The 14928-nt window shown below is 45.7% G+C and overlaps 1 pseudogene; it reads left to right on the forward strand.

Annotated features, from left to right (window-relative positions):
• The first annotated feature begins 13995 nt into the window (after nucleotides 1-13995).
• LOC131402296 (poly(rC)-binding protein 1-like) lies at nucleotides 13996-14642 on the forward strand (annotated as a pseudogene).
• Nucleotides 14643-14928: the final 286 nt, after the last annotated feature.

Consider the following 14928-nt stretch of genomic DNA (forward strand, 5'->3'; position numbering starts at 1 on the left):
GGGCTACAGAATGGAATGTGCTAGAGCAGCTTAATCTCTGGCTTATTTGTTAACCAAGTCAGGGAGAGTTTGGCTGAGGACCCTAAACTACATTTGGGGAGTTAGTCTTCATTTACCCTATTGCCTGCCTCATCTTGATCCTTTGGTTTTTTTTTAAATGCAAGAAACTGAAGCCAACCCAAACAGAAGAAAGGGGTTTACTGGCCCAGAGCTAGCAGAGGCCCCTGGGGACCCACTTCTCCGTTCCAGGTGCCATCCATTATCAGGCATCCTGAAGGTGCTCCCAACTTCCTGGAACTTAGTCATGGACAAAGCAGGCTGCAGGGATTTTTCACGAGATTAAAAAGTAACCATTCTCAAGGTCCCACTCTGAGTAAACAAAAGCTCACTGGGGCAGAAGCACCACAAGCTCACAGTTAGTTGCTTGAATTTGGCAGCCTGATCTCAGGGCTGTGCTGCTAGGGCAGAAAGAAACAGCAGACCTGAGCCATGTGGATTCCTGGGTTTTGGATCTGCCACTATGGGCAGGAACAGGCTTGTCTTTGCATGGAGATTTTCATTTTTACAATTCTGAGTTCTCAGTTGTTTAATCAAAAGTAGCTGGAACTGTGGGGTGGTAAGTGGGGTGGCATGAAAAGACCTGAGTTCTGGGCTGTGGGTTCAGGATCTGGTCCTGACCATGACTCATGGGGAAATTCTTTTAAAAACATAAGTGCCATTGCTCTGTGCCAGACATTTCCAGGCTGTTAATAGTTGCTACCATTTGCTAAGCACTTACTCTGCGCTAGGCAGGCACTGCGCTGTGTGTTTGACAGGTGTTGTTTCATTTAATTCTCATAACAACCCTGCAAGGTAGGCCTTCGTGGTAGGCATTACGTCCCCACTGTGCAGATTCGAAACAGAGATGCAGAGAGGTTGGTAACTGGCCCAAAGTCAAATCATTAGAAAGGGGCAGAATTGAGACTTGGACCCAGATCTGATGGATGCCCAAGCCTGTGCATTTCACAGAATCGAGGGAAAATATCAACAAACTCTTTCCTTCCCCCCAGCTCAGTAAAATCAATGGGAACAGATGTGCTTCCCCTTCCTTGTAACATAGCCTCCCATCTCCAGCATCTTGGAAAGGGGGCGTAGATTTGCCTCCAGAGTTGCCTCAGAGAGGGAGGCTCAGGCTGGTGACAGAGCCCAGCACTGTGGGGCCAGTTATTGCCTGGTCTTGGTAGAAATGAGGTCCAGGTAAAACCTGTACTGTGGGAAATGGGGTGGAGGAGGGGCGTGCGTCCTTCCTCTCAAGGGAAAGGTACCAATCCAGTCTAGATTTGCTTGTTTGTAAAAAGCACCCACTACACGGGCCTTGGTGACATTTTTGCCCTGTGACCCAGACTGTGAATGTCCGCTGCAAGGAGAGTTGTTTTAGGTGGGAGGATTCGGGTTGGGCTGTATTCCGGGCTGAGGTCAAAGTTGGATGGAGCCCAACCGATGTGCTTTTCAGATGGGCCAGCTTCTCTCCTGCCCCCATCCCAGGATCTTAGCCAGCACCTGACCCAGCCTTTACTTCACAGGCCCCAGGGCAGACAGAACTGAGAAGGGATTTGCCCAAAGTTTCAGTGGCTTGGAGTAGAGTCAGAACCAGAACTCCAGTCCCTGTGCTCTTTCCTCTGCCCTGCTAGGCCTTGTAACTCCTGCTTGTTCCTGGTAAATGGTCACATTGAGAGCCTTGAATGGGAGGTCTGCAGGCCCAGTTACCTCTGTTGGCATTTAACTCCTTTTATGTTGAATTTTCTCTTCTAGGAAGAGACATTTTAGTAAGCGCAGCCATTTACTGGAGTTTTGCCACCATCTTTCCCTTAGGAGCTGTGAGGAGCTTACAGGTGAGCCAGGGAGAACGCAGCGGGCCTGACTTGAGGATGCCTGAAGGGTTAGGCCAGGCTAGCAGGTTACTCATTCAGCAAATGTTTACGGAGCCTTATGCCCAGAACTGGAGGCTACTGCGGTCATACTATCAACCCTGCCAGCAAAAGAGCTACCAGTCTAGTGGGGGCCATCCATTCAGGCGAGGATGACTCAAGGTGTTCCAGGAGCAGAGCTGATGGTGATGGTATCTCACTCAGTGCGGGGCTCAGGGAGGACTCTCAGCAGCTGGGAACTGAAGAATGAGTGAAGGTGTGGGTGAAGGTTCCAGGTTAGAGAGAGGTGACACTTTGGGGGCCACACCTAGGTTAGTGCCTGGAGCAAGAGCTGGAAGAGGGGAGAGATGAGGCCTGAGAGGAAGGCAGGGGCCAGGCCTTGTGACTCTCGATGAAGACATTGGAGGTTTACATGAGAGCAGTGGGGCGTGAGACCTTGGTTCCATCTCTTGCTTGCAACCCAAACATGTGTGAGAAAGAAACCTTTTGAACCCTGTGGTAACTGCCCACAAAAGAAGGTGTTTTCCTAAGAGCTCTGGAGGCAGAAGAAGTCAGGACCTCTGTGCCAGGGATAATAACTAACCCTGGCGTTCCATGCTGGCCACCAAACCAGCTTTTGCCCTTGGACATGGTTTGGTTCTAGATATTGGGGCCGGGGAAGCTCCCATGCATCCCACAGCTCTGTGCTTTATGCCCTGCTGTGGACCACAACACACACTAGACAAGGTTATGGTGGGCTTGTGCTGCCACCAGCCATGCTGCAGAGGAGGGCCAAATTTGGCTTGAAAGCCAAGTGCCATATCCTGTGTACTTTTTTTGGTTTGTTTTTATTTTTCTAAATGGGACTATCTTTGTATGTTACTATTATGAAAGTAATATATGTTCATTATTTAAAAAAAAGTAACATCTCAGAAGTGTATACAATTGCAGTGGAATTTTCTGCCTCCTGTCATAATCCCATTTTCCCAAGGAAACTGTTATCCTTCCAGAATTTAAAAGAAATGTGTATATATATATGTATAGACATTTTCTGTTGCATTATCCCAAGTAAAAACAGGATCTCAGGCCCCTCAAAGTGTCCTCCAGTTCTTTCTGGAAGTCCCCAATAGGGTACCTCTCATGTGTCCATAAACCTGTCTGTCGTTTGTGGCTCCACGTGGCAACTTCTCTGTTCCCCTTCTCCCATGCTTCTTGTGTATTCGCTGCACAGAGAAGCTTGGAGAAGTTCACAGAAGCCAAACACCAGAGCCCAGGCTGTGGGTGTTGTCTCCAGATGTTTCCAAAGTTTCTAATCCTTGAATGGCAGAGTTGGGGTATTGAGTTTCAGGCAGAGGTGGGAAAAGGGCAATTTGCTCATCATGTGCCAACCACTCTTTGCCATCAGATGCCCCAAGGCTGCTCTGCTTAGAGCCTGAGTCTCAAGACACCTCTACTGAATGGTCCCATCAGTTTCTAAAGCCTCCTCTAAGGGACTCAAATTCAGTCTAGGCATCAAGTGGAAGAGGAGAAGCTCTTCTCACTCATTGTTCTTCCCCACTTCTTTTTTTTCTGGGGAGGAAGATTAGCCCTGACCTAAGATCCGTGGCCAATAATCCTCTTTTTGCTGAGGAAGACTGGCCCTGGGCTAACATCCGTGCCCATCTTCCTCTAGTTTATATGGGACGCCACCACAGCATGGCTTGATAAGCAGTGCACAGGTCCTTGCCCGGGATCTGAACCTGCGAACCCCAGGCTGCCAAAGCGGAGCACGCGAACTTAACCGCTATGCCACTGGGCTGGCCTCCTTTTCCCTTTTTTTTTTTGCCTCTGCCCACCCTCACAAATAAATGTCTCTTCTCTTCTGTCCTTTGTCTTCAAAGAGTTTATATTAATTTGTAGAAGCTCTTTATATATTATCACTATTAATCTTTTTATTTATGCTGAAAATATTTGTATCAGTTTATCTTTAACATCGTTAGTCTTATCCTTTGTTCTTAAGAAGTTTCAAAATTTATTTAGTCAAATCTGCCCAATTTTTCCCTTACTTCTTCTGTGTTTTCTATTCTGCTTATAAAGGACTCTTCCGCCCCAAGATTATAAAAATATTTTTTCTAGTAATGTAGGAGTTGTATATTTATGTTAAATGCTTCCATCTGTCTGGAATTTGTTCTTGTGAATGTCATGTGGTAAGTGGAATTTCTTTAAAATACCCCATAGAGTTGGATGTAGAAGCTAAAAGCTAAGAGAAGAGACAGAGGGAGTGACTCAGCTGGCTGTTGGATGCCCTGCACAGGGGGAGCATGTTTGCTGAAAACAGAGGACTGTGCTCTTGGCCAGCTTGGAGTTCCATCTGCTTCCTGCTGAGAATGGCTCTAAAACCTTGTGTCTTTAGAGCCAGCCTTTCCCATGTCATTTTAGTTCAGGCTTCAGAGGTTCCAAGGGAGGTGTTCCAGGCTGCATTTTGTTGCATGTGGCAGCAAGCTGAAGAATCACTGTGGACCGTGGGGGTTGAGTTTCAGAGAGGGCCAGGACTCTCCTGTCCACAAGGCCCAGCCCCACCCTGGTGGGGTGGGCAAGGAACCATGAGTTCTGGGCTGCTCTAAGACCCACGGCATTGGGCCGGCCCCATGGCCTAGTGGTTAAGTTTGGCACACTCCGCTCTGGCAGTCTGGGTTCAGTTCCTGGGTGCGGACCTATACCACTCATCAGTGGCCGTGCTGTGGCGGCGACCTACATACAAAATAGAGGAAGATTGGCACAGATGTTAGGTGAAGGCGAATCTTCCTCAAGCAAAAAGAGGAAGATTAGCAAGAGATGTTAGCTTAGGGCTAATCTTCCTCAAAAAAGAAAAAAAAAAAGACCCGTGGCATCCTTGATACCTCCTGGCTAACTTCATCAATGATGATGCCTCAGTGCCTGGCACATGTTGGGGCCTCAAAAATATTTATTTGTTGAATTGTTAGAAAGCCATTAGGAGGAAAGTGGGGATGCCCAAGAAGATGATGGTCAAAACAGGAGAACTTTGATGGCAGTTCTGTGTAGGGGAGATGACATCCATCCATTCATTCATCCAGCAAATATTCATTGAGTACCTACTATGTGCCAGGCACTTTTCTAGGGGTGTAGAAGTCCCATTAGAAACGGGGGTCAGGGCCGGCCCTGTGGCTTAGTGGTTAACTGCGCGTTCTCTACCGCTGGCGACCCGGGTTCGGATCCCGGGCGCGCACCGACACACCACTTCTCCGGCCATGCTGAAGCCGCGTCCCACATACAGCAACTAGAAGGATGTGCAGCTATGACATACAACTGTCTACTGGGGCTTTGGGGGGAAAATAAATAAATAAAATCTTTAAAAAAAAAAGAAAAAAAAGAAATGGGGGTCCATGAGGCCAGCACTGAAGACTTAAAATCACATTTATCTTTTCTTCCCCCTTTCACAGAGCTGGATGTTGACATTCTTGAGGTGTTGTACTCATTTGCTTCTGTAGAAAGAAGCTTCAAACAAACCTGGGGTTCATCGAAACATGTGCATTCCTCAGACAGCTGTGTTAAAGTCTTCCTGAAGCGACTGTTATGCCAACCCTTTAGAGTGACTTAGAATCAAAGGTGGCTTTAGAAGGCATTTGGTCATCTACTTCAACTCCTCACTTTATAGATGCAGGAATTGCCCAAGGCCAGTGCAGAGACTTCATGGGAATCAGTCTCCTGACTTCTTATATGGTGTTTTCTGTACCATACTGTGCTGTCCGTATTATAATCTTAAGCTTAGAATTTGGAGTTGGATCTTTTTTGTGAATGAATATTAGGAGTGACTACTTTCTCTTTGCTAAGAACTCTGCCCCTCATAGGGGTGAGTCCTGCCAGCCATATTTCTACCAGGTAACCCTGCTCCATAACTGACTAAATTAGCTGGACCCTTTCAATTCTCATTTTGAGATTTTGGATTGAGTCCTGGAGTTGGGAATTGAGTCATACAAGTTGCCTAAGCTGTAGAGGGAAGGTCTGTAAATTCCCTTACTGAGGTCCTACAAGCTGTCCTCATTCTTAGATGTCATCCTTCTGATAAAACCCTTGTTTTATTGATGCTAATTCATTTGGTTTCTGTTATTTGCAACCAAGGAAGTCTTAACCAAGAATCTTAGAAGCTGAGGACAAAGCACATCAGTTGCTTTTAGATCTGAGCTTTATTTCAGACCTTGATTTAAAAGTCATGGTTCTTTTGATGTAGGTTATTATATCATTAGCATGGCAATGCTGTTAAAACACGAGGGCTCTGTGAAGACTTAGTCTACCTGGAACTATGAAGAGATTGAGCAATCACTGTAAGGGGCTTGTCCTCAAGGAGCTTCTGTTCTATTATGTTCTGTTAAGAGTCTTGACTTGTGTATTGATAATTGTTATATAAGACAGTGTGAAAAAATGCTTGAGTTGAGTGTTCCAGAGGGCAAACTCCTTTTAGAAGCAATCTCAATTTCTTCACTTATAAAGTAAGGATAATCATACCTTCATCGTAATGTGAAGAAGAGTACATTATATTAAATAAAATAAAATGAGATAACATGCGGTGTAAAAAGAGCCAGACTTGGGTTCAAATCCTACTCTGCCTCTCATCAGATGCATGAACTTGGCAGATCACTGAATTTCCCAGAGCTTGAGTGGCCTCATCTAAAAAGTGGGGGTAAGAATAACTACATCGCAGAATTATTTTAAAAGCTTCTGGCTCATCATAGGAACTTGACAAATGTTAGTGTTCCTCTCATAGCTATTATGTCTTTTCAGCCTTCTCTGTTTGCCATGGGTGGGTTGCAGAGTCACAGCCTTTGCCACATGATTATTACAGCTTGGACAGTTGGGATTTATAAACTGGGATGAAAATTTGAGAATGGAAAGGACTCAGCCCAACCGGCTGAAATACGATCTCTGAGAGGAACCAGGCAGGTGCACATAAAGCCTTTTGTATGGCTGTTAAGATGAAGGGTAGCTCAGCTGTGTGTGTGTGTGTGTGTGTGTGTAAATATTGATCTTCTGAAACTCCAAAATTTGGTGTCTGGAAACTCACCGTGTGTTTCTGAGCAGTGTCTCTGAGCTGAGGGCACTTGGGAAGGGTAGAAGTGTGGCAGTGGGGCTCCCTGATCTTTGGTTCTGGCTTTAATGGCATTGGTATAAATGTGCTAGAGGACATCCTAGACCAGTAGGCCACACATAAGCAATGGGTAGAGTTTTTGTTGTAATTTTTGTTTACACGAGGTGGAAATTCTTGACTATAAGACCGAGAAATAGCTGTGTCTTCTGGACAAGGCAGCAAACCCAGGTGTTATAGGTATGGTGTGTTGGAAAGAATATGGGGATTGGGAAGACAGATCTGGGTGAACCCTAACTCTGCTACTTACCAGTTACATGGTCTTGAATTTCTCTGAGCCCCAGGTTAATCCTCTTAATTAAAGTTGGGATAATAACATCTAGAATTAAATGACATGAAATAAATTTCATGTATGTGAAAGCACCTTACATGTGTGTCCTTACTTTTGACAAACTAGCTATAAAATGACACAAACATTGTTTTGAAGACTACTTAAAGGTCTATTTTAATTAAAAGAAACCAATTCCTAGATCTCAAAGTTCTCTTGAGATTTCAGGTATCTTTATCTCAGAACAGAATGGATGACAGCAATGCCCACTGGCTGGGCCAGTTCCAAACTCCTGTCCCCAGGCATCACGGGCAGCAGAGAGACAATCATCATCAGATTGTCCTGACCTCTTAGCCTCTGCACCAAGATGTATAGGTACTTGGCTGGGTCTCACTAAAGCCAACCACTCAACTCCTCAAGGTAATGAGTTGTCATGACTTTTTACTTTAGTTCTTTAGAGTAGAATAGTATCCTTGATGGCCATCTCTTTAAGCTTTAATCATGGTATGGAAAGTCGATTACAAATGATTAACTTTCTAGAAACTCGTTAATTATAAATATTTTTGATGCCTGTGTTGAAACTTACCCTTCAATTAATGATATCAGATTGATGTTCCTTAGATTTTTTATGTATTGACTACATACGCACAACTGTCATTAGATCACACACACACAAATGGTGTTTAGATGTTTATGGCCTAGAAACTGACAGACAAGTTGACATAGAAAATGTAGCTGCTTTAAATAGAATCATCTCCTACTGGCTGTTTACAGCGCCTGAACGTGATTATTTTTCCATTTTCTTCTCAGGTCCTCAATGGCGTCCCGTCAGGTAGTCAATAGTTAATGAGGCTTAGTCTCAGCAAATACCACTCAGGATTCAGTTGGCAAAGGGACAATCTGCTAAGCATAAGCCAAAAAAATTTTCTGGGGAGTGTTCAGGAAACAAATGTCCCAGTTTAGAGTCTGGTGACTTGGTGGCTACAGAGCTGGGCTGTTAGCACTTTAGTTAGTGGGCTGAAAGTGAGGCCCAGCCCACCCAGACAGAGGCCTCTTGCTCATTTCAGACCTGCTCATCTGAGTAGCTGCTACGTGTAGGGAGCCAGAAAAAAGAAGCCCAAGACACGGTTCTTGCCCTCTGAGGTGGTAGAATGTGAAACAAAACGTTACTTTCTGTAATGTTGTGCAAATTTGAGAGAGATGAGACTTTTGCTGTGGAAGAGGAATGAGAATACGGGATGTGTGCTGGGCTCTGAAGGCTCACAGGGCCTGCATCCTGAGGTGCGCATGGATGGTGAGCACCGAAGTGGGGTGAACATCACCTAGCCTTCTGAGCTGTTAGCCAGCATCAGTTGACTTGAGTTTCTTTTCACGCTCAGAATCACCAGGTTGCAAGAAGGCAATTTCTGCAGAAATCCAGCTCAATCGATTAGGCAGTTCCAAGAAATGAGTGGGCAGGCTTGGTTGGAATGTCTTTGTTGCAGCCACCACAAAATATTTATCAATGTATTTATCAACACTGACTGCAGGAAACTAGACCACATTAATCAGGGCGAGTTCTGTTCTCTGAGATGATATAATTGGCATTACAGGGGTAAAAAGCTGACATAGCCTGCACCCAAATTCCCCCTGGGCCTTTGTTAACCAAACAAGCACAGGTTCTGTCTTGTCAGGAGTTCTCGTAGCCCCAAGCAGACTAGACATGGATCTGCTCCAGGCTCCAGCCCCCAGCAGAGCCTGTGTCCTCCAGGAGTCGATTAGTGGACCTGGCCCCCAAGGCTTTCATGCTTTCACAACCAGCACCCTTGTTGTCCTGGGTTTTGGGCTATAAAAGGTCCAAAGCAGAACAGTCCAGGAGCACTCAGGCATGACCTTCCTGGAAGTCTCTCTTAGGATACTGTGTCTTTCAGAAACAACTCTGCACTTTGCGGCCCCTGGGCAACAGAAGGTTACTGGGGGATTATCCAAGGATTAGGGGGCTTTGCTGAGCAAGCATATACAGGGACTTTCTGCCAGAGTGATTTTTCTGAAACAGATCTGATCACGCCACCCCTCTATGTCCACATTTCCTGCAGCTGTATTTGGAAAAGTGTCGCCCAACCATCCTCTATATCAAACTCACCCAGTGAAGGGAGTGGTTATTAAAATGCAGATGCCTGGGTCCACTCCCTGACCTGTTGAATCTAAATTTCTGTGTGCAGGGTTCAGGAACCTACCATGAGAACAAGCTCCCCCACTGATTCCTATGTTCACTAAAGTCTGAGAACCAAAGTACATTACATGATAAAGTCCAAACTGCTTAGCCTGTAGGACAAAGCCCACCAGCATGTGGCTCTGCCCTTCTGCATCTTCTCATCCCCCCCGGAGGCACCTGCCACACCCCACAGCCCCCGCTTGTAGCCAAACTCATGCTCCTCGCAGAACTTACCAGAGCCCTCTCACCCCCACGCTGCTCCCACTGCTCAAAGCACCGTCTCTCCCCTCCCTTCTTACCTCCTTCCCCTTCTTATTCTTCATTCTTCTTAACAATTAGCTCAGTCACCTCTCCTTTGCATTAGGCATGCCTCTTCTACTTACCTCTTAGTGGTGCTCACACTGAATCCTAACCGTTTGGGTCCTTGTCTCTCTCCTCCTTGGACTATGAGCTCCATGAGAATGGGGACTGTGTCTTGTCCCTGGTTGCCCAGTGCATACTATGCTTCCTGGTCCTTCGTAGAGGCTCAGAAATAGTAGGGAATGAATCACGTTCTCAAGTTAGGGGCACCAGAGCCTTGAGTCTACTTAGGTTGAGTACATCTTGTTAATAAAACCAAATAGTGGCAGTGGTAGTTCTTTTTAAATTCTGGTCTCTCAAGGACAACAAAGGGATTAATAAATAAGAAATAAACCCAGGCTATGAGATTAACCATGTATTAGAGATTGGTAGGCATAATACATGCAAAAACTTATCGATGGAGGTACAACCATAGTGTGGCCCTGTCCTAATTGTGCAAAACTGTACTCACGGGGCTGGAGTTAGATGGCGGGGGTGTTAGATGGGTCGGCCACAGCTGGGAGTCAGGGAACCCAGGGCTGAAACTAAGATAGAGGACCAAGACCTCCAAGAAGAAAGGAGTCAGAGGTCTGGGTAAGCATTGGCACTCTGAAGATCAAGTAACGTCACCAGGTCCTGAAGGCAGCAATTAGAGTAGGGCCTCGAATACCATCTTCATCAAGAGCCAGGAGCTGGATGAAGACTGGGCTAAGAATGGTGCAGGGTTTGGAAAAGGCAGGGCTGGCTCTACTCTCCAGGAGCTCTTGGAACAGCGTGGCAGGGCTCCGTGATGAAGTTTCATAATGAAGGCCTTGTTTCAGGTGGTTATCTGAAGGGTAGTTGTGGGGCCTGGGTGTGGTTCATGGGAACATGACACCTAGGGGAGGGTGGGCATCTGGGCACGGTGGTCAGGAATCCCTTGATAAAATCCTTAATAGCCTCTCCTCTCTCTCTCTCTTTTAAAATAAGCAACAGAAATTTATTTTTCGCAGTTTTGGAGGCTAGAAATCTGAGATCAGGGTGTCAGCATGGTCGAGTTCTGGTGAGACCCTCCTCTGGGTTGCATGGTGGGCCTGTGAGTTTACACGTTTGAAACTTTCTTAATGCTTGAGCTGTTTCCTTTTGCAGGTGTCTCGGATATAAGATGGAAGTTCCTAAACACACACCGCCTGCTTTACCCCCACACACCTTTGTCAGCCTTGGCCTGACAGGAGGCTCATGTCCGGCCTCCCCACATTAGCTGAGTCTGTTCCCAGAGCCCCAGGGAGTGTCAGCACCAGAGTGTTTGTTTCAAATGTCTTGCTGCTCGTGCTTCTTTAGCTTTCTTAAATCTTTTTGTCTTTTTATTTCCAGTTTGGCCAGTACCTGCCATTCTTTTCATGCCATGAAAAGGTTGAATGAAATAATATTTCATCATCAGATTTCCCCTGGAACCATGCTGTTGGGGAGTATCGTGAAGGCAAATTGACCCTGTGTCCCCCAGCCTCTGTCCTGGGGCCTGGTGCCCCCTGCTTGGCTATGTGCACGACCTCAGGCATGTGCTCGCCTCCGGGTGGTGTACGGCCATCCCTGGGCTCTCTGCACAGAGTTTCAGCACCTTTTCAAACCCCTTCTCCATCCTACCCTGCTGTCCCAAGGTTGGTTTCTCATTAGTGTTTTAAGCACTGCCACATATCCCATTCCTTCCAGCTCTTCGGTGGTAATTGTAGAAATACTGTGTTTCAAGAAGAGACTTTGACAAGTATATACATGCAGTTTTTGCCTTTGCTTGATACCAGTCTGTTTCTCTACTGTTCTTTTTAATTAAAAGGGAGGAAAGTGTGAGCATGGGCTCAAGACAGGACTAGGGCCGTCAAGACTTGAGCCTGATGCTGGCTCTGGCATTAAGTCTCCTTCTGGCCTTGGCCAAGTTTCTTAAATCTTCCTTTTTTTTTTGCTGGCTCTAATGAAGAGTCTAACCTGTTTCTTGGGGACAAGCTAAATATTGTTAAAGATGCTAATTATCGAAAAAAATCTTCTCAAATATCTTCTCAGCTGCACAGCTGCATCCTTTGGCAAATTCCAAATGTCTTTCTGCAAGGTCCAGGGTCAGATACCCTAGTTTCCCTCTGCCTGAGCACCTTCAGATAGCTGGCCCATTTTTCATGGAAATAGGGATATCAGGCATGGATATTCATTAATTGTAGCTATTTAAAAAAAACCCAAACTCCCAAGCAAATTCAAGTAGAATGTGGTTATGAAAGCCAAGGCCTGTTGCCAAAGAAAGATGTGTGTGCGTGTGTGTGTGTGTGTGTTCTTGCTATAGGCTGTGTGCTGTGTTATATAACATCTGATCCTTGATCCCTGGAGGTTATCTGGTGAGTAGCTGGTTGGATTTGGGGCTAACATGCCTTGGGAGCTCTTTGTAGCCTTGCTGGGAAACTGGATGACTCTGTGGAGTTTCAATCCTGCTGAATAAACAATCTCTTTCTCTGGTCCATTTGACACAGCCCAGCTGGTTTCAGGTCCAGCAATCTTGCTTACTGTGTTTCCTAGAGCAAGTGGTTTGAATGGTGAGTGAGGAGCCACTGCTGAGCTCGCGGCAGCCTATCCTGGCCTTGCAGAAAAGGTTCCGAGTAGTTCTGAGGACATCGGTTCTTCTATGCAGTGGTTTCTAGGCTTGCTCTGTTGAGGAAATTTAACATCCTAAGCAGCTGCTTGAGTTTCTTTGGAAGGAGTGTGTGTATTACTTCCCCTCTGAGCCAGGCTCCTTCTTTGGGGCTGGCCCAGGGCCTGTTGCTGCCAGTGCACAGGGCCTAGGGGACTATTACCACATTCAATTAGTTTAGAAGGACTTATTTTTAGCTGTTGGGTGAATCAAAAATGAAATTTCTATACATCACTTAAGTCAACCAAGGTAGGCTGCTGTAAGCAAGGTACACACTCGTTTGGGCCACCTAATGGTCCGGGAGGGGCGTGCTGCATTGCTGGGCAGTTCTGTTCCACACATACACTCAGGGACCCAGAATCCTTCTATTTTGTGGCTCTGCCATCCTGAGTCCTTGAGGTTATTTCCATGGTTGAAGCTGGGTTACCACAGAACCAAGTTCCAGCCAGCAGAGTGGGGGAAGAGAGCATGGAGGGGGGCTCCTGCTCCGATGTTACACATATCACTTCTGCTGGAGAGAACTTAGTGACAAGGCCACACCCTACTACAAGGCTTGAGGAATGCAGTCCCTCCCTGGGCAACTACACAAGTCATTACTCTGTTATTGTGGAAGAAGAGAATGGATGTAGTGCATAACTAGCAGCCTCCCATATCCTATTCTTTTAAATCCTTCAGATAGTTTATGAGTTCTATATTCAAAGCCTGCCCTCAGGGCTCGCTTCATGGGTGTGAGGGCTGTGAAGTTCTGGATAATCTTTTAACAAGCCCACGTTTTCATTTTGCACTGGGCCCCAAAATTATGTAGCCAGTTCTGCCTGCCATTTCCCAAATTAGCATTTTCATTCCACCCAATGTAATATTTACTGAAAATCCATTTTATAGTAAGGCATCATGAAAGATAATATGAGGGTTGCAAAGGTAAGATTCAATATCAGGGATCTTACAATCCAGTAGAGGGATGAGAGAAGTGGAGTAAATTGTCATTCAATAGAGTTGCCCACACACTGCTGTGAATAGTCACAGGAATGAAAGGTGACCTCTGATGGGTGGTGGTGTTGGCAGGGGGTGGCTGTTGGTGGTGTCAGATATTAGCCCTGGATAGCAAATTTTTTAATGAGCTATTTCAAGCATACAGAAAATACAGAGATTGATGTTATAAATATCTACGTGCCTACCACCTAGCTTCTCAATTCTGTGTTGCCATGCTTGCTTCAGACAGTTTTAAGAAATTTAAATATTTCTTAAACATACAGTTGAGGCTCCTTCGTGTCTCTCCCTGATCTCATTCCCCTCCCTCCCCATCTAGAAGCAATCACTTCCTGAATTCAGTGTTTATAATCCCTATGCATGTCATAGTATTTTTTACTGCATGTACATGTATCTATAAATAATCTTTAGCACTTTTACATGCTTTAAATTTTATAAAAATGGCATCATACTTTATTTATTCATTAATTCAACAAATGTTTTTTGAGTAGCTACTATGGCCAGGCATTATTTTAGGCACTGGGGGAGGGGGCTATGGTGCCCAGCTCCACCGAGCGGGTCATCACCATTGCTGGTGTGCTACAGTCTGTCAAGCAGATCTGCCTGGTCATGTTGGAGACGCTCTCCCGTCTCCAGAAGGGAGAGTCATGCCATTCCATAGCAGCCTACTCCAGCCAACTCTCCAGTCATCTGTGTGGGCTGCCAGATTGGTGCAGCGATGCTGCAGGCTACCCCCACACCACCCATGACCCAGAGGGACCACCTCTAGATGCCTACGTGATTCAAGGACAACACACCACTTCTCCACTCTATCCGGCCAAGCTGAACCAGCTGGCAAGACAACACTCTCACTTTGCCATGATGCATGGTGGGACCAGATTTGCTGGAATTGACTCCAGCTCTCCACAGGTGAAAAGTGACTGGGCAAGTTTGGATGTATTTACTCAAACCACCCATGAACTCACCATTCCAAGTAATTTAATTGGCTGAATAATCGGGCACCAAGGCGCCAACATTAATGAGATCTGCCAGATGTCTGGGGCCCAGATCAAAACTGCCAATCCAGTGAAAGCTCTTCTGGTAGGCAGGCTACTGTCACAGGTTCTGCTGCCAGCATTAGTCTGACCCAGGATCCAATCAATGCCAGACTTTCCTCTGAGAAGGGCATGGGGCACAGCTAGACAGTGTAGGTTCACTCATAATCCCTTTCTGCTGTTTTTCCATAATCTAGCTGTGTAATTTCTGGTCAGTCATTCCAGGTTTTAAGTAATTTGTAAGTGTTCAGTGTCTACACGACTTTATCATCCGCTAAGAATTTAAAAATCACATTCTCTGTTCAGCTGTTAATGCTGGGATCCATATTTAGTTTTATAAACTTTTCCCTGTTTTTAACTTTGTTTTGGTTTTTTTGGCTAATGAATTTTTATTTCTGTTTGTCCATAAGAAATGGTAGAATGAAATGTTAAT

Source organism: Diceros bicornis, chromosome 4 (assembly GCF_020826845.1).
Source record: "Diceros bicornis minor isolate mBicDic1 chromosome 4, mDicBic1.mat.cur, whole genome shotgun sequence".
Taxonomy (NCBI): Eukaryota; Metazoa; Chordata; class Mammalia; order Perissodactyla; family Rhinocerotidae; genus Diceros; species Diceros bicornis.